An 18,376-nucleotide genomic window follows, 5' to 3' on the forward strand; every position below is an offset into this window, starting at 1 on the left:
TCACACAGATAGCAAACAATTGTGTGCAGATGCATTCTGGTTTCCTTATTTCAAATCTTGGGCTATTTCCTTTGCACTGTCTATGAAGTTGGATCAGAGAGCTGTGACAATCTGTGGCCCATAAAGCTGGGTTGGTCGGCATGACCAGGAAGATAAAGATGAGATTAATGAGCTTCTTAACTAGGCAGCTGGGGTGGGCTTCCAGCTGTCCTTAAAGGGCAGGTGGCCAAAGAAAAAATTGCAGCCTTGAGAGCAAAAGTAGAACGCAACATGGGCCGAAATGATGAGAGAAACTGGACCCAGAGCAGCGTTACAAAAATTATGGAGTGCGGAGATAAAGCAGGAATGTCATGAATGTAACCCAAAAGAATGGGTGCCAAACTCGCCGGTGCAGCAGCTACTTGCAGAGCTTGTTAGCAGTGTAGCTTCTCCAGCTGTAATTTAGGATTTCAGCTTAGAACTGAGTCTGCTGATTCAGCCAATCTGGGCTGGGGGTGGGAGGACATGAAGAACCCCCTTTCCCACCCTAGAAAATCTGATAGAAAACATCCATTAAAAAAGCCAGAGATAAAAGCAGCAGAAAACATCTACAGAGATTTTTGATGTTAGGGTAGCAAAATGTTGGCAATATAATAACATATTTTTAAGAAAAAGCAGAGGGAGTCTAGGTCTCTTTTAGAAAGTAATTTAATAATATTTGTTAACATCTGCCTTGTGCACAGTAATAAGCTAGATACTAGGAGTGCAGAAATGAGTAAGAAATTAAGACAGACTTGGTCCTCATTCTCAGGGAGCTTACACTGCAGATGGAAGACTGATATTAAATAATTATATAATTATTGTATAATGTTTTATTATGCAACAGTATGATTGTAACAATGGAGGATGTCAAAACAGGGACAGACAACAGGGGAGCCTGACTCTGGGAGATCAGGCCAGGACCATCCCCTGAGGAAAGAGCATATGATTTCAGATCTGAAGAATTAGCTGGACTGGTCAAGAAAAGGGGATGAGGAGGACAAAATAGGTACCCCAGTAGAATATTAATTTGCTGCTTCAAAAAATATTTACTGAGAACCCACAATGTGCCAAGTATTCTTCAGTTCCGGAATACAGCATTAAATAAGAGGAATAAACATTGAGCTTTATATCCCAGTTTATGAAACAAGACAAAATTTTAAAAATTACTAAACAGAAAATCAGCTGATAATAACAATATTGGAAGATTTCAGTTCTCCTCAAATCAATCTGTTGACTCAGTGCAATGCCAATAAAAATCCCTGTGAGACTATGCCTGTAGTGCCAGTTACTCTGGAGGTTGAGGCAGGAGAATAGTTTGAACCTGGGAGGTGGAGAACCAAGATTGTGCCACTGCACTCCAGCCTGGGTGACAGAGTGAGACTGTCTTAAAAAAAAAAAAAAAAAGAGGAATTAGGGTGTGGAGCAATTAGTGAAAGTGTAAACTGGTACAACCATTCTGAAAAATAGCTTGGCAGTACCTGCTAAAACTGAACATGTGCATGTTGCATGACCCAGAGATTCTGCTCCCAGTATAAACCAAACAGAGATACATTCATAAATGCACTAAGAAACGTGTGTATGGATGTTCACAGCAACATTACTTGTAATAGCTCCCAAACAGGAACAACCAAAATATCCATCAGCAAAAGAATGCTTAAACAAATTTGGTTTATTCTTAAATTGGAACACTAGACAGCAATGAAAGTCAACAAATCTACTACATGAAACAGTCATAAGCATGAAGGTAATATTGAGCAAAGGAAGGCTGTAACATAAGAGTACATATTATATGATTCAATTTATTTAAAGTTCAAGTACAGGCAATATTAATTTATGGAAGTCGTATTTGGAGGGAGATTATTTTATTTCTTGATTGTGGAATGGGATGGGAATACAAGAGTGTTCACTTCATAAAAAATCATAAAGTTATATACTTAGGATTTTTGTACTTTTCTGTATGTAGGTGTGTTATAACTCAATTAAAGCATTTGCTTAAGAATTAAGACCATCCAAATCTCTAAATCTCTCTCCTTAGTGAGAAGGCATTGGTGACTATAACCTGAATAGCAACTTATTAAGAAAAATTAGTAGCAGAAATTATTAGGGTTAAATATTTCAGAAAAAGTGTTTAAAATTTATCTTTTGTGTGATTTAATTAAGTTCATACCTTACTGTTATTCTAACATCCCAATTAGAAGATATTCAAGTATAACTGAAGAAAAATTACATGGTGTACTAGGGTAGGTGAAGCTACAATGTGGTAACAATGTTCTCCCCTCCCCTTCACCACCCTGCTCCCAAATCTCAATGGCTTAAAACAACAATAGTTTATTTCTTGCACTTAACAGTCTAATGAGATGTTTGACAGGTGGCTTTCCACTTGACGGTTCAGGGACTCAGGCTCTTTCTGTCTCACGACTCTGCTGTCTTCTAGGATCTTGAGTTCCTCCTGGATCCTCTCTATCTGGACAGCCAAGGAGCAAATAGAAAGTGGAAAAGACACACTATTTGTTAACCGCCTTGGCCCCGGGATGACACATCCCTTCTAATCACACAGTAAGAATTAGTCTCTTGATCCTGTAAAAGACAGTGGGACTGGGAAATGTGGTAAATCCTGTGCAGAGGAAGAACAAACACATTTAGTGAGGCTCCAGATATCTCTGACATATCTGGAACCCAAGACAGACCATGAGGTCACTAGAGAAATGCTCAGCAAAGAGCTGCCAGGGAATGGGCATTCTAACAGAAAGAGTTACAAAATGCCATCTTAGTCAGGAATCCTGCTGCTTTCAGAGATTTAAAAAAGAAGTCGGAAAAGGAACAGCCTTTCATGATTTGAGAGAAAGAGGTTTTGTGAGGGAGATATTAATTAGAAGAAAAATTGAGATGGAACTTCTTTTGTATTAGAGGAAGAAATATATCAAGATTAATATTTGAAGCAGACTGTTGGGAAGTTAGTGAATTCATGAGATACTGTACAGGTCAGTGAGACTTTAAGGAGAGGTAAACAAAACAGAGAGACAGGCAGGCAGGACTATAAAATATTTTGCATTCTTTTGCCCTCAAGAGTAAGGAAGTCAAGAATATAGTACATATTTCACCAAAAAAGGGTGAAATTCTCGGAGGAAAACATCAGGCTTTTACCCACTTCCCAACATCCCTGACAATGGAAACTGTCCTTAATGGTAATAATTATAATAAAGAAAAATGTGTAGGAAACAGTAATTAGACTCTGATGTGAATGCCACCTCCTGGAGTTGTTAAAAATGGTGTTCCTGACCACTTAGCTTTACTTTGGACTGTGAATAAGTGCATGGGGTTTGTGTCTCAGAAAATAAGGTCAAGAGGTGAAAAATGTGAATTATTTTAAGACAGTTAATTTTGGTCTTCTCATGTAAGAGAGCTATTGGGAATTAAGCATATCTGTTATTTCTTCTGTAAATCTTGGTCAAAGTTGCTGTAGACAATAACTTGTATCTACATTGTCTCTGTGCCTAATCAACTCACATAGCTGCCTAGAAGGAATCTTACACTTGGAATGACAGGTGCACATTCTTCTGGTGCCCTGTGTGAAAGCACATGGAATTGTAGAATCTGCTGCTTTGACTATTCTCCCTGTCCTTATTACCACCTAGAAGAACTGAGACTGAACTCAAGGTGTATTAGGAGAAGGCTAGCCTGCTGAAACAAAGACACATACATAAATTCAGTTTTTTGTTTTTGTTTTTTTTAAGGAAGGTGTATTAGTCCACTCTCACACTGCTATAAAGAAATACCCAAGGTTGGGTAATTTATAAAGGAGAGAGGCTTAATTGACTCAGTTTCACATGGCTAAGGAGGATTCAGGAAATTTAACAATCATGGCGGAAGGCAAAGGAGAAGCAGGCACCTTCTTCACAGGGTGACAGGACGGAGTGAGTGCAGGCAGGGGAAATGCCAGATTCTTATAAAACCGTTGGATCGTTTGAGACTCACTCACCGTCATAAGAACAGCATGAGGGAAACTGTACCCATGATCCAATTATCTCCACCTAGTCCCGCCCTTGACAAGTGGGGGTTTTGGGGATTACAATTCAAAATGAGATTTTGGATGAGAACACAGCCAAACTATATCAGAAGTAAAGGTTTGTTCCACCCAAGTAATAGTCTGCTGTGATTGTCCCACGCTGGCAGACAGCCCTTCTGATGGTGTTAATTTAAGGACCCATGTTTCATCCATCGTGTTGTACTGTCATCCCTGGGGCACTGCTGCCATCTGCATGGTTAAAACTGGGTCACTGTGAGTTCTCACCGGTGGGAAAGAGAATGTATCTGAATGTCTGAATCAGAAGTGACACACTTCACTTTCATCACATTTTATTGGCAGGAACTCAGTTGTGTTATTCCACTGAACTGCAAGTTGGGGTCACAAATGCTGTCCCTAGTGAGATAAGCCCAGTTATAAATTCATTTATATGAAAGATGAGAAAAATGGATGTTGGTGGATATTTGGCAGTAGCTGTCCAGTAAGAAAAGAGAAAGTTAAACAGAATCACTCAAATGATTTTACACCTATTATTAAAGCAATATATAGTTGAACTTTGTTCATACTAAAGTTGTATACACCATTTATTGTAAAATATTCTCAAATTCTGAAAATTATGATTTTTGAAACTACCATTGTACATTACAGTTGCAGAGAATTTTTATCCCCAATTTTGACTTATTTTTAAATGACTAAGATTTTGAAGTCCATATCTTTAAGATTTTCTGTTCCCTCCTTTTCTAAGTCAAATTATTAATGATAAATAAACAAACACATTGAAAGTTGGGAGTGATATAGTTACTATAAAGAAATGAAAGCAGAAGTTCCCTTTTGTAGTAAGTTTATAAAGCAATAATCCTAAAAATTTGTTTGAAAGTTCCTATTAACACACTGAAAGTATAGCCTTGTTAGTTACAGAATATGAGATTTTGTGATTTAGAGTATATAGAGTAAGATACTGAAAGATAATCTTACTTTCTGGTTTTGGCTAAGGCTAGAAAGAACATTTTATACAAGTCTTGGTGTATTCAAGGAAATCACATATCTGGACCCAATATTTTAGTAATATACAAGACTTAAAGTAGGTCCTGTTTGTATTTTTTATTAAGGTAGTGATTTCACTGATATATACAACTATCATAATTCATTAAATTGTATTTTTTAAATAGGTGCAGTTTATTGTACATAAATATTGTACATACCAAATTATTGCTTCTGGTACGGAGGAAGAAATGAGAAGCATGAGAAATGCTAAATATATGGGTAACTGTGGAAAACTATTTTTTCTATTAATTTCTTTAAAATATATATAATTTTGAAAAGCAAAAATTAGAACATTGCCTTGAGGGGTTTAAAATATTATGTAGAAGTAATGTATAGAACATCTATAACATAAATTATGGCAGGAAAGGGTGTAAATAGACCTAGATTGCTACAAGAAGTACTATATTAACTCTAAGCAGACTGTGAAAAGTTTAAGGATATATATTGCAATACCTAAAGCAACTACTTTAAAAACTGTGAAAAGGTATGATTAAAAAGCGAAGAGAGGCCAGGTGCGGTGGCTCAAGCCTGTAATCCCAGCACTTTGGGAGGCCGAGGCTGGTCGATCACGAGGTCAGGAGTTCAAGACCAGTCTGGACAAGATGGCAAAACTCTGTTTCTACTAAAATACAAAAATTAGCCAGGTGTGATGGCAGGCGCTTGTAATCCCAGCTACTTGGGAGGCTGAGGCAGAGAATTTCTTGAACCCAGGAGGTGGAGGTTGCAGTGAGCCAAGATCACACCACAGCACTCCAGCCCGGGCAACAGAGCAAAACTCTATCTCAAAAAAAAAAAAAAAAAAAGCTAAGAGATTCAAATAAAAATCTAAGAAATATTTAATAATCTGAAAGAAGGCAGGAAAGGGAAAATGAAGAAATGAAAACTGAGATGAGAAGTAGAAAATTAATAAAACAGTAGACTGAACCCAACCCTATCAATAATTACATTAAATATAAATTGACTAAACTCTCCAGTGAAGAAACAAAAATTGTCAGAATAGATTAAAAAGCAGACGTGACCACTTGCTGACTACAAAGAAGTACTCTAAATATGAAGATACACTTTGAGTATAAAATAAAAATTAGATAAAATATAGATATTTACATTAATAGAATTATAGTCCAGAAATAGAACCACACATATATGGCTGATTGATTTTTCAACGAAGTTGCCAAAATAATTCAATGGGAAAATGAAATCAACAAACTGCTGGAAAATCTGGATGTCCATATGGGAACAAAAAGACAAAAAGAACATCTACTCTTACCTCACATAACATGGAAAATTAACTGAAATGTATGACAAACCTAAAGATAAGCTAAAACTGCAAAAGTACTGGAAAATAAAATAGGTGCAAATCTTCCCCAACTTGACATAGGCAAACATTTCTTAGAATAAGACACAAAAATAATGAATCATGAGAGAAAAAAATTTATGAATTAGATTTCATCAACATGAAATATTTTCTCTTTGAAAGACACTATTAAGAAAATGAAAAGACAGGCCACAGTATGGGAGAAATTACTCTGTCATGTGTTTGACAAAGGACTGACTGGTATTTAGAATAGATAAAGACCTCAACTCAGCAATAAGAAAACACCTCAATAACATTTTAAAAAAGATATTGAGTACATGAAAAGATGCTCAACTTTATTAGTCATTAGATACCACTATAACCATTAGAAAGGGTGAAATGGAAAAGACTGACAGAGCAAGTGTTGGGAAAGCAGAATTAACTGGAACTCAAACACAGCTGGCAGGAATGTAAAATTGTACAATTACTTTGAAAAACAATATGGAACTTTCTTAAGGTAAACATATGCCTATCATGTAATCTAGTTATTCTACTCCTAGGTACATGCCCAAAATAAACGGAAACATATGACCATATAAAAACTTTTACACAAATGTTCATAGCAATGTTATTCACTATAACTCCAAACTGAAAACAACCTGAATGCCCATCAGCCAGTGAACGGATTAAAAAGTGTATTTTATTCATATATGGAATAGTATTCCCCAATAATACTAAACTATATTGAATAATATTCAGCAAAAGGAATGAATTACTCATATATAAAACAATAGGGATAAATCTGAAAATCATTAGACTAAATGAAAGAAACGAGACACAAAAGAATACATGCTATATGATTCTGTTTATATAAAATACAACTACTATGTAGTGATAAAAAGCAGATCAGTGTTTGCCTGCAGCCAAGGGCAGGTGGAACAATGGACTGTAAAGGAAATGAAGAATTTGGCGGCGGGGGGGCGGTTCCTAGAAATGTTCTGTGTTTTTTTTTGTTAAGGTGGTGATTTCACAGATATATATAACTATTAGAACTCATTAAATTGTGCCTTTTAAATATTTAAATATTTAAAAAATTTATTATACCTAAATTATTCATCAATAAATTTTATAAGAAAAATATAGGAAAATCTTTTTTGTATAATTCTTCATAGTTGAAATCTATTTCTCCCCCAATAACAACCCTAATTCAACGGTACTGGTTCAGCCTTCTGAAACCACACCTATACAAGCATAAGCAAAGAATATTTATTCTACTACAACAGTCCCTTAAATATTTGAAAAGGGCCAAATTTTTTTAGCCTTTTCTTCTCTGTATTATATAATACCCTTCCTCAATCCCCCAGTTTTTTTTTTTTTTTAACATATTGTGTAAGTTCTAGGCTTTTTAACTTTCCTATTTTCCCACCTTTGAAAACACTTTATTGTCAATATTCCTTATAAACCAAATGCAAAACTCCAAGTGCTATCTGCTATGTCTTGTTCAATGGGAAGATTATGGCTTGTGGAAAGAGTAGGAGACCAGGTATACAGAAATTTGAGTTTGCTGGCTCTGCCAATGAGAGTTTTTTTTTTTTTTTTCTGTTTTTTTTTTTTTTTTTTTAAATCTTAAGCAAAGCAATAACTATATTTCTCAGTATCATGAGGGAGTTGGAATTATTTATTTAACCTAAGATTTTATTCATTTTTGTATCCAGAAATGAAAGTATAGGTAAGAATCTTCTGAGAAACTTTCTCAATTAAGAAATACAAATCAACTGAGACATTCTGATCACAAGTTACTGAGGTCTAAAAATTTTTTTTTGTTTAGATGCTAGGGTAATAATAGAAAATTAAAAAATATTTTGGTATGATTTGAAAAGAATCATTTAGCTTTGCATTTAATTTGTATCCATTTTTCTATTTGCATATGTATCATTAGCCCCTAATTTCTGATGTTGGAGATTTTCCAGTTATGTGCTTTAAACTGATAAAAACAAATACTGCACTTGATCTTAGCCAAAAGGCTGAGGAGTGATGCAGTCATGTGCTTTCAGACCCTGCAGGTTTGTGACTTGCTACAAAATCTCCATGAGTTCAAAAAATTCAAAACATATGGCAGCTCAGATGTTAGCCTGGGGAAAATAAAATATTAAAAAATTTGGAACTGCTTAGAGGATGCTTTGCTATATATATTTTAATGTGATTTGTGTATATGAATATGTTTGGAAAGATGTCCCTTGGGAATGAAGTTGAAAGAAAAACTCTTTATGCTTTAAGTCCACTCTGGATAGCAGTAGATATTACATATAAAATGAGAATTTGTTCAAAGCCAGGTATTTAAAAAATATACTTCTTCTGATAGTAATGTTTAAGTAACAACAAAAATCAGTGTTAACTGCTGTTCAAGGGAAATGGTGTGGTTTGTAGAAAGAGCTGGAGATCACATATAGGGGAATTCAGGCAACATCACCATATTCGATATCAAATATTCATGTCTAGGATACTTCCTAATTTGGGGAAAATATCAGCTAAATCATATGAATGGTACTTTTATCCAGAAAAAAGAAAAATATGTTTAAACTCCCCAGTATCATACCTTATAGCCTACAAAATAACTTATTTTGTCAAAACTTCCCCCAAATGACTTGTGATACAAACCATCCTGCTGGAAAAAGAAGCTTCCTACTACTTGAGTGAGCTACTTGTTCATTCCTAATGTGTGGATGGAATAGACAGTCGGAGCACAGGTTGCAGAAATTGGCAGGACTCCTTTTCAGAGCTAATGTTGTCATTTTTTTTCAGGGTAGCAAATTTTATATTTTCTGTTAATTAAGAAACACATAAAACAGGTGAATAAAGATAAAGTTCCTAATGTTCAATGACACCTTACAATTTGATAGCTCTTTTACTTCACAGGTATCTGAAAGATGTCCAATATACATTAACTCATTTTACTTTTATATTAATCACTCTCTTATCTTACTCGTTGTTTTCTGGGCTTATGAGGTTTTAATTCCCACTCAGTCTCCATGTCTTTTCTTAAATCCTCAACCTTCACCTTTTGAGTTGTGTTTCTGGGCAGAACGCTTTCACTGGGACTTGCTTTAACCCACACTACTCCATTTACTAGTGGAAGGATAATGTTCTAAAACATCTAATATATATATCTAGTCTGTTCTCCATGTGCTTGGTTTCGTGCCATTGTCCTTCCCTCCCCATAACACACGCATGCAAGGCGCCTACCCTCAGCCACTCATTCAGACATGCGCACACACCATTTTTATGAATTCTCAGAAATTTTCCCCATCCATTAAATGAGCAAATGCTTTTAAACTGTAGAGTGCTACTAAATTTTTTTTGTGACACTGATATTTCATAGGCCACTAATCTGAGTTAGATAAAGCAAAATAACAATGCAGATAACTCATTTCCTACCAAAAACCATGAAGCATTATTACTCTGAGAACATGCCCCAGTTGTTGGAATCCTAGATTCTCTGACACTCCCTAACCAATAGTCCCTCTGGTTTCCCAGCTGACAACTAGGAGAAGGGACTTGACAAACTTTCCTGGTTTTAGCAATCAGTTCAATTAACCATCATAATTGCAAGTACTTTTCATAAACCAGGCTTACATTCCTGGTTGATTTCATAGCTCCTAGTTCTAGAGCTGCCCCTGCAGCCATGGTGACAGTTCTGCTGCCTGCTTCACTGCCTCTACCCTGGCAACATGTTGTTCTGAGGCTAGCAGATCTCGCCCAAGGCAGGATTCTCAATTTTGGAAGGCTTAGTGGGGCCAGGCCCAGGGAATGGTCTGTGAGTATTGCTTAAGCCGCCTCTCCTCCACAGCCTGGTCCCTGCAGTTTCTCTTGCTGTGTCTTGCTCCATCTGTTGCTCCCTGGATGCGAATGTGCCTCCCCTAGGGCGCTGGGCACTGGGCTGAGAGGGTCCTAACTTCACCACTCATTCCCTACTGAAGAGTTACTCTATTCCTTTTGCACTTCAGCATCTCCCTCTCCCTCCAGAAAGCTATTTCATGTTCTCAGGACTGGTGGAAGCCATGAGCAGCCAGAAGTTCTAGAGAAAATGTTCAAATTTATCCACTTTTCCTTCTCTAGTGATTATTGGTGGTGGCAGCTGTTGTGTAAAAACTGATGTGTCTATTTCCCTTTGTAGTGGCTTCAGACTTCGGGTAGACATGTATACAGCACTCTCAACTTTGTTCCAAGGATCACTTGAGATGCTAAAATATATGCTATTATATGTACTGTGCATTCTCTATGCTTTGACAAATTTAAACATGGGATAACCCATGCTTACATGCATCCTAACTCAACATATATCACAAATGAATAATCATCTGCCAGTTGTGATAGCATCTCTTCCCTCTCCCCGTTTCCTGGAAAGGATTCCAGACAAATGCATTATTTCTGCTTCCACATAGTGTTTCTTATTTCTTGTTCTGTCTACACATCAATTTGTTCAGTATCTTAACTGGTTATTTGTACCATTGCAATATCTCTTGATTAACTACAAAATTATATCACCTGTAGAAACTATCTTATTTCTGGACAAAATATATATAATAATAATGAATCTTTGATCATATGGCTGCAAGATCCTGCCAATTACTTCTTGGCCTGAGACCATAAACAAAACAAAACATAACAAAAATGCTTTTTTAAAAGTATGTTTTCTACTCTGACTTCTGACATTTAAATATCTTTTAAAGATATCTGCCAGTGGCTTCTGAAAGTTCCTTTAAATAACCTTTTTGAAGATAAAATATGTTGCATGTTTCATTAATACAATTTTATATAAGATTCTGGATGCCAGATTCTTAATTATAATGCTCAGGTAAAGTCTACTCCAGACACCAACCACCTGAAGGAATATGTTAATTCTTATTTATACAGGGACTTTATAACAATGGCAAAAGAATTTGCTAAGAATGACTAAACCTAGTATGCTCAATGTGAAGTATCTATAGTTCGCCTCACAAACCTGAATACAACTAACCATAAAATACACATACACTGGTTATGAGTCCCCACATACTTCTCCTGAAGAAACTGGCATTCATTTTTACTTAGGAAATAATCTATGCTGGTGCAGAATAATTCCCTTTGTCCTCAAGTTTATGTGCTGGGACGTTTGCTTCCTAGTTCAGGGTTTGTGTTAACACATTTTAGAATCTACTTATACAGTCAAGTACAAAGAACAGCCATTGAATGCTGAATCTTTCTTAACTGATTTCTATGGAAAGCTTATGTTCTTTGTAATACACCTTAGCTGGCTGTGGTTCTATGGTGCATTAATTCTAGGCCTAATTGGAACACCCTGTCTGGCAGTTCTATTAGGATCAACATTCTTGACTTTGGAGAGCAGAAGATATTTTAAATTCACTTTGGTGGGAAGAGTCAATTTCTGCCTGAGAAGAGAAAAAAACAGATTTTCTGAAATATGAGTATAGGATCTTATACAAGACCATTAAACACTCTCCTTAGCCATTTGGAACTCAAGGAATTGCTTTCTAATTAATTTATGTCATTATGTTCTCGGTTACATAGATACTTGCTAAATCTTTCCTAAAGAAAAATTATCCTGGCGAGGCATGGTGTCTCACATCTGTAATCTGAGCACTTTGGGTGGCCAAGGTGGGCAGATTGCTTGAGACAACAAGTTTGAGACCAGCCTGGGTAACATAACAAGACCTCATCTCTACAAAAAATAAAAATAATTTAAAAAAAATTAGCAGGGTGTTGTGTGGTGATATGTACCTGTGGTCCCAGCTACTTGGGAGGCTAAGGCAAGAGGATTGCTTGAGTCCAGGACGTTGAGGTTACAGTGAGCCATGAGGTTACAGTGAGCCATCACATAATTGCCTTCCAGCTTGGGCAACAGAGCAAGACCCTGTAGAAAGAAAGAAAGAAAGAGAGAAAGAGAGAAAGAGAGAAAGAGAGAAAGAAAGAGAGAAGGAGAGAAGGAGAGGAAGGGAAGAAGGGAGAAAGGGAGGAAGGGAGGAAGGGAGGATTGGAGAAAAGAGAAAGAGAGAAAGAAAAGAGAAAGTGAAAGAAAAAGAGAAACTGAAAGAAAAAGAAAAGAAAGAAAGAAAGCAAAGAAAGAATGGACAAATATTTTTTTTGGTTTGTGCTTAATTCAGTCTTCCTTTTGTTATTTAAGTATCTACTGAATTGGGCCTAACTCCCTAAACTTTTCTTTCCTCTTGAGAATCCCATCATATCAAACTACTTTTATTTCCTTTTTTCTTTTTTTTTCTCAGAAATTAATTTTGTAATTCTCAGTTTCTTCCCAAATGATCTCTTCACTGTTTCTTGTTCAAATCTGACAATAAAAAACACAACACATTTCTGGCTGTCACTTGCAGAAAAATAGTCTTGAAACCTCAACATTTCTTGGTTCCTGCTTCTCTAGAGCCGTCAACACTAATTTTTCTTTTTCTTTCTTGCTTTTTTAGATACAGGATCTTGCTATCTATTGCCCCAGTTGGAGTGCAGTGGTGGGATCACAGCTCACTGCAGCCTGGAATTCCTTGGTTCAAGCCATTCTCCTGCCTCAGCCTGCCAAGCAGCCAGGACTATAGGCACACACCATCACGCCTGATTAGTTTTTAAAATTTTGGTAGGGACGAAGTCTCGCTGTGTTGCCCAGGCTGAGACTAATTTTTCAATATTAATTCCTACTGACTAATCAGAGTGTAAAAGATGTGGACATTACAAAGTAAAGAAAATTTTGGTTATGTTGGATATATCAGCCTGAACTCATGGCACTGGCTGTAATAGCATTATCATATGTCCCAGCAATTCCACTCCTAGATACATATCCAAAGGAATTGAAAGTGGGGACTTGAACAGAGATATCTACACACGAATGTTCATAGAAGCATTATTCACAATAGCCAAAAGGTGGAAATGTGGAAACAATTCAAATGTCCATTAGCCAGGATTACAAATGGATAAACAAAATGTGGTATATACATACAATGGAATATTATTGAGCCTTAAAAAGGGGTAAAATTCTGATCCATGCTACAACACGGATGAACCTTGAGAACATTGTGCTAAGTGAATAATCCAGAAACAGAAGAACAAATATTGTATGATTCCACTTATATGAAGTACTTAGGATAGGTAAACTCAGAATTAGAAAGTAGAATAGAGGCTACCAGAAATTGAGGAAAGGGGAAAAGGAGGAGTTCCTGTTTAATGGGCAGAAATTTCATTTCTTTCTTTTTTTTTTTTTTAATTATAATTTAAGTTCTGTGGTACACGTGCACAATGTACAGGTTTGTTACATAGATATACATGTGCCATGTTGGTTTGCTGCACCCATCAACTCGTCATTTACTTTAGGTATTTCTCCCAACGCTATCCCTCCCCCAGCCCCCCACCCCCCAACAGGCCCCAGTGTGTGATGTTCCCCTCCCTGAATGGGCACAAATTTCTTATTGGGGATAATGAAAAAGTTCCGGGTATGGATAAGGGTGGTGGTTATACAACATTGTGAGTGTATTTAATGTCCCTGAATTATACACTTATATATGGTTAAAATTATAAATATTATTCAGGTTTTACCACAATGAAAGAAAGGAAGAAAGCGCGCCTTCTAGTGGAAGCTGGGTGCAGAGAGAGCTCTGTATTCTTGGCTGCAGCTGTCTAGAATGGAGACTGTCTCGCTAAGCTGGGACTTGGGAGTCTTGGATAAAATACCACAGACCCTTGCCTTTCTTACCAATTTTTTATATCTCTTATCTGAAGAGATGTTTCTTCTTTTTCTATTTGCCCTTAGGATCATTTCCAGAGGGTCTGCGTCATTTTTCGAGAATTTTCACCAGTTTCACTGAGAAGTCAGTTAGCAGAGCTCTTTACGCTGTCATGCCAGAAGTTGATTGGGAAGACTATATTTCAAATGTTAGTTATGTTATTCAATTTGGAGGATTGCTTATAACGTTGTTGCACTGGTTGTAAAACTAAATCTTTAGGATTAAAATGTTTTCTTGAGAAACGTGGCAATATTACTAAAAACCATGGCAATCTCTCCCCCCAAAATGGGATTTTTAGTAACTTTATCACTGTCCTGAGGCTTCCTTTTAAAAACTGAAGCTTTGACATTTTTTATTACATTATTTTAAGAGAAAGGTAAGGCTCTATAGATTCCCCATGCATTCTTGAATAAATGAGTGAATGAATGAATGATTTTGTTTATGAACATGGTGGCCATTTGCTACTGTGTGCTTTGACAGTAAGACTCCCCCTGTACCTGCTTGTTACTGAATTCTACAATTCTATCACTCAAACCCTATCTTAGTTCAAGCTGCTATAACAAATTACCATAGACTGGGTGGCTTAAACAACAAACATTTTTCACAATTTTGGTGCCTGAGAAGTCCGAGATCACAGTGCAGGCAGATCCGGTATTTGGCGAGGGCCTCCTTCCTTGCTTGCAGATACCGTCCTCCTGTATCCTCACATGGCAGAAAAAGAGCGAGCTAACTCTCTGGCCTCTTAAAAGGGCACTAATCCTACTCATGAAGGCTCTACCCTTGTGAGTTAATTACCTCACAAAAGTCCCACCTCCAAATACCATCACATCGGGGGTTAGAATTCAACATATGAATTTCAACACACTGGGGGGTTCACTATAGCAAATGCATGGTTTTGTTATTTTCCTCTATGCAGCCTATAGAAAGTAACTTTCCTCTCCAGCATTTTTGAGAGGAATGATAATTCAACCTTTCTATTAAGAATAGTTTATGCAGTCAAAATGTTATTTTCTCCAAGAGACAAAGACTTGATATTTTATCAGTATCCAAATAACTGGCCTATCTAACTACTGGAATAATTTTACATCTCAGCGAAGGTGAAAGAAATTAATATTCATGAGCATTTACTGTGTGGTAGGACTATTGCAAATATTATTTTATTTTACCCTTGCAGCAGTATCTAGGAGTTAGAGCTTATTAGTATCATTGAAGATGAAGAATTAAGACTTAAAGGTTGGGTCTTTTCCAAGGTCATACAGCTAATTAACAGTAGAGCTGCAAGGAAAAAAGAGAACAGGAATAGGGCAGTCAGACAGCAGTAGGTTGGCCCTAGATGTCACAGGTGGGGGTTTCCAAAGGAAGGATAAATGTCTCTGCAAGAAAAGCATCATTGATTCGTTGCTATTTTATCATCTACAAAACATTCCCTGCCAAATCTTCAGACGACAATTCTAAAGAAACTTAAAAGGATAACTTATAGTTTGTTCATGTTTAAAGTCTAAGAACACATTATTGCCGTGTTTTTATAAATTCATGTTGACTAAACATATTTAAAGATCATTGTGTTTTAGAACATTTATTTCTGAAATTTAACTTTATTTCTGAATCAAGTTCCTCAGTAATACGGACCTCATGAGTGCCATTATTATATTTTATAAATAATATAGGTAAAACACTTTCCAGGTACGGAGAGACTGGAAGTCCCAGAGCTAAGGCCTAGCTAATTTTTATGAGAAAGGCAGGTTGGGGTGTGTTTGTGTAGTTGTTGTACCCTTAGGGAAAGGGTACCACTTAGTAGACCCTTAGAATCCAGGATTAGGAGCTGTATTTAACGAGAATAGACACAGTAACCTGCAAGAGATATATTCAAAACAGTTACAAACTTTTGGAGAAAAAAAGGTAGGAAGGGAGACGTTGGGGGCTCGGGCGATCCATTGCTTGGAGATCGGCTTAGCCAGGCTCGGGGCGGGAGGGTCCTCCGAGGGGCTGATGAATCGGCGCTCGACTGGCCTAGGAGCTGCCCGCAGGGAGTCCTGTGAGGACTGGGCCGGACGCCCGCGGAAAAGGTGGGGCGCGGGGCCCGACGCCCGCGGAGAAGTGGGGACCCTGCCGAGCCGTCCGGGCAGCGGTCGATCTCTAGAGCCATCTGCCGGGCAGGCAGCTGACGGGCGCGGCGAGTTGTTGGTCACCAGTCGACTCCAGGCCGCGGGCCGGCGCCAGGAGCCTCAGCCGCGTTTCCAGTCAGAAAGCGGTGAGGCTTGAGGCCCGCTCGCGCGCAGAACTGGCCCAGTTCCCCGCGGGGTGGGACTGACTGTGCTTCCGGCCCGTCCCTAGAGTCGGCTGATTGGTGTCTTGTGTTCTGGTGTGTGGCGCCCCCTGAGCGAGCTCTGAGGGGACGTACCCACCTGTCTGATCCGCCGGTTTCACAGCGGTGTAGGAAGCGGGAAACTGGGGGTGGCGTGACGCCCCTGTGTCTCGTTCTTGCGCCACTCTCCAGGCCCTAAGGCCTCTGCCTTGAATTTAGGATAGTCTCCTTAGGAAATCCACACAGCTGTTACTTTGCTGTAGGTGCTGATTCGGTTCCCAGCCGGACCCTTCCAGCCCCGTTGGTGCCTGGGGAGAGGGGGTGACATCTGGGGCTCCGACAATTGTATGGTCCTTTCCCAGGCCGGGCCTCGGAGTAATTTGTTCCCGTTGATTTTTCCTTCTTTGTCAAATTCTCTGCAGTTATTTGTGACGGTCGGTTATTCCTGTAAATGTTGGTCCCAACTTCTTCCGTAACTCACAAACATTTCTAGCAAATCAATAATTTGTATCTGAGTTTCTGTACGTTTAAAATAAGGAGTATATTTCTGAGTAAAAATAGTAAGAAATAAGTAATAGGCCCGCAATTTTAGACAATAAGTTTATCCAATATACTATACACTAATTGTATGCAGTACAATAATTTTATACGATAATTGTATACAATGCAATAATTTTATACAATAATTGTATACAATAATTTTATACAATAAGTAAAATTACGGAAGACAAAATGGTGAATTGTTAATATAACTAGAGATTAATTGTATCTAGTTGTATTAATATTTAAGTAGAGATTGTCATTAATATAATTAGAGAAGGTGCAGGTCTGCACTGCTAATTATGTAGTCTCAAAAAGTATTTTAACAGTGATTATAGCAGAGCAGACACTTAAAAATAAAACTACCTGGGATATTGTTTATTGTGTTTGGCAATCTAATTTTGTGCCACCTGCTGAAACTAAAACTTTAATAATGAATAATGGGAACTTAGAAAATCTGAATCTAAACCTAGAACTTTAATTAATTTAAAATAGCATCCCCTCACATCACAAACTGATACTAAACTGTAGCAAGGTCCCTTTTAGGACCTGTGTTTGTTTTTTAAAAAAAGATTTATTTACATAATGAAAGTGCTAAATTCATCATCTTTTAGAACCTTCATGATTTTATTTACATAAATCCTGAATTAGAAAAAAATTTGACATTTTTCAGATTGGACAAATTTTAAGTTTCTAAGTTAACAGAAAATTATTTTTATTTAACATTATTTTTATAAACTGGTTATTGCTAATGCATTTATTCCACAATAAATTTGTATGGACCATTTACTGTGTGCCAGGCACTATTCTGTTATTGGAACACATTAGTGAGCAAAAAGTCCATGCTTGCTCTAAAGGAAGAAACATAATAAACAACTAAGCATATACTATAATGTTAGTTATCAATTCATGCTATGAAGAAAAATAATGCAGGATGAGGAGGATGCAGTTTTAGATACGGGGTGTTTTTTTCCATAGGAGTGTATAAGAACTAAAATATGTACATGATATTTTTATTCTGAACCCCAAACAAGTTATATTCTTGTATGCTAGAACTAGAAATCAAAAATTCTTTTTGAAAATATATGCTGTTTGTATAGGAGGTTTTTGTTAGTTTTTTGCAACACTTTTCTTCCCAAATGTTTTAAATTTGTAGTTTTGTTGTCTATTTGTAGTTGCTTTGGGAAGAAAGTATTCAAGTGTGTAAATGTTAGCCTTAAGATTTTCGACTTAAATTCTGAGGTAGCAAAGCCATATGAAAGTGGCCTGGTGAGGTTTATTTTAGAAAAAGTTTCTTTTGTTTGAACGTAGTTTTCCTAAAACTAGAAAGGAAACATTTTATTTGTTACTTTTTGGGCACTATAAAA

The 18,376-nt window shown here is 37.1% G+C and overlaps 1 protein-coding gene and 1 pseudogene across 2 annotated transcripts in view; one reads left to right on the forward strand and one right to left on the reverse strand.

Annotated features, from left to right (window-relative positions):
• Nucleotides 1-8,259: 8,259 nt before the first annotated feature.
• On the reverse strand, nucleotides 8,260-8,419 carry LOC123570665 (U2 spliceosomal RNA; annotated as a pseudogene).
• A 7,757-nt stretch (nucleotides 8,420-16,176) lies between these two features.
• HFM1 (helicase for meiosis 1) overlaps nucleotides 16,177-18,376 on the forward strand; it is a 134,413-nt gene continuing 132,213 nt past the window's right edge. For both annotated transcript variants that reach the window (XM_005542761.4, XM_074001809.1), the window contains exon 1: nucleotides 16,177-16,415. The gene's annotated coding sequence lies outside the window, so the exon portion shown is untranslated. The remainder of the gene's footprint in view (nucleotides 16,416-18,376) is intronic.

The sequence above is a fragment of the Macaca fascicularis genome, chromosome 1 (assembly GCF_037993035.2).
Source record: "Macaca fascicularis isolate 582-1 chromosome 1, T2T-MFA8v1.1".
In the NCBI taxonomy this organism is placed as follows: domain Eukaryota; kingdom Metazoa; phylum Chordata; class Mammalia; order Primates; family Cercopithecidae; genus Macaca; species Macaca fascicularis.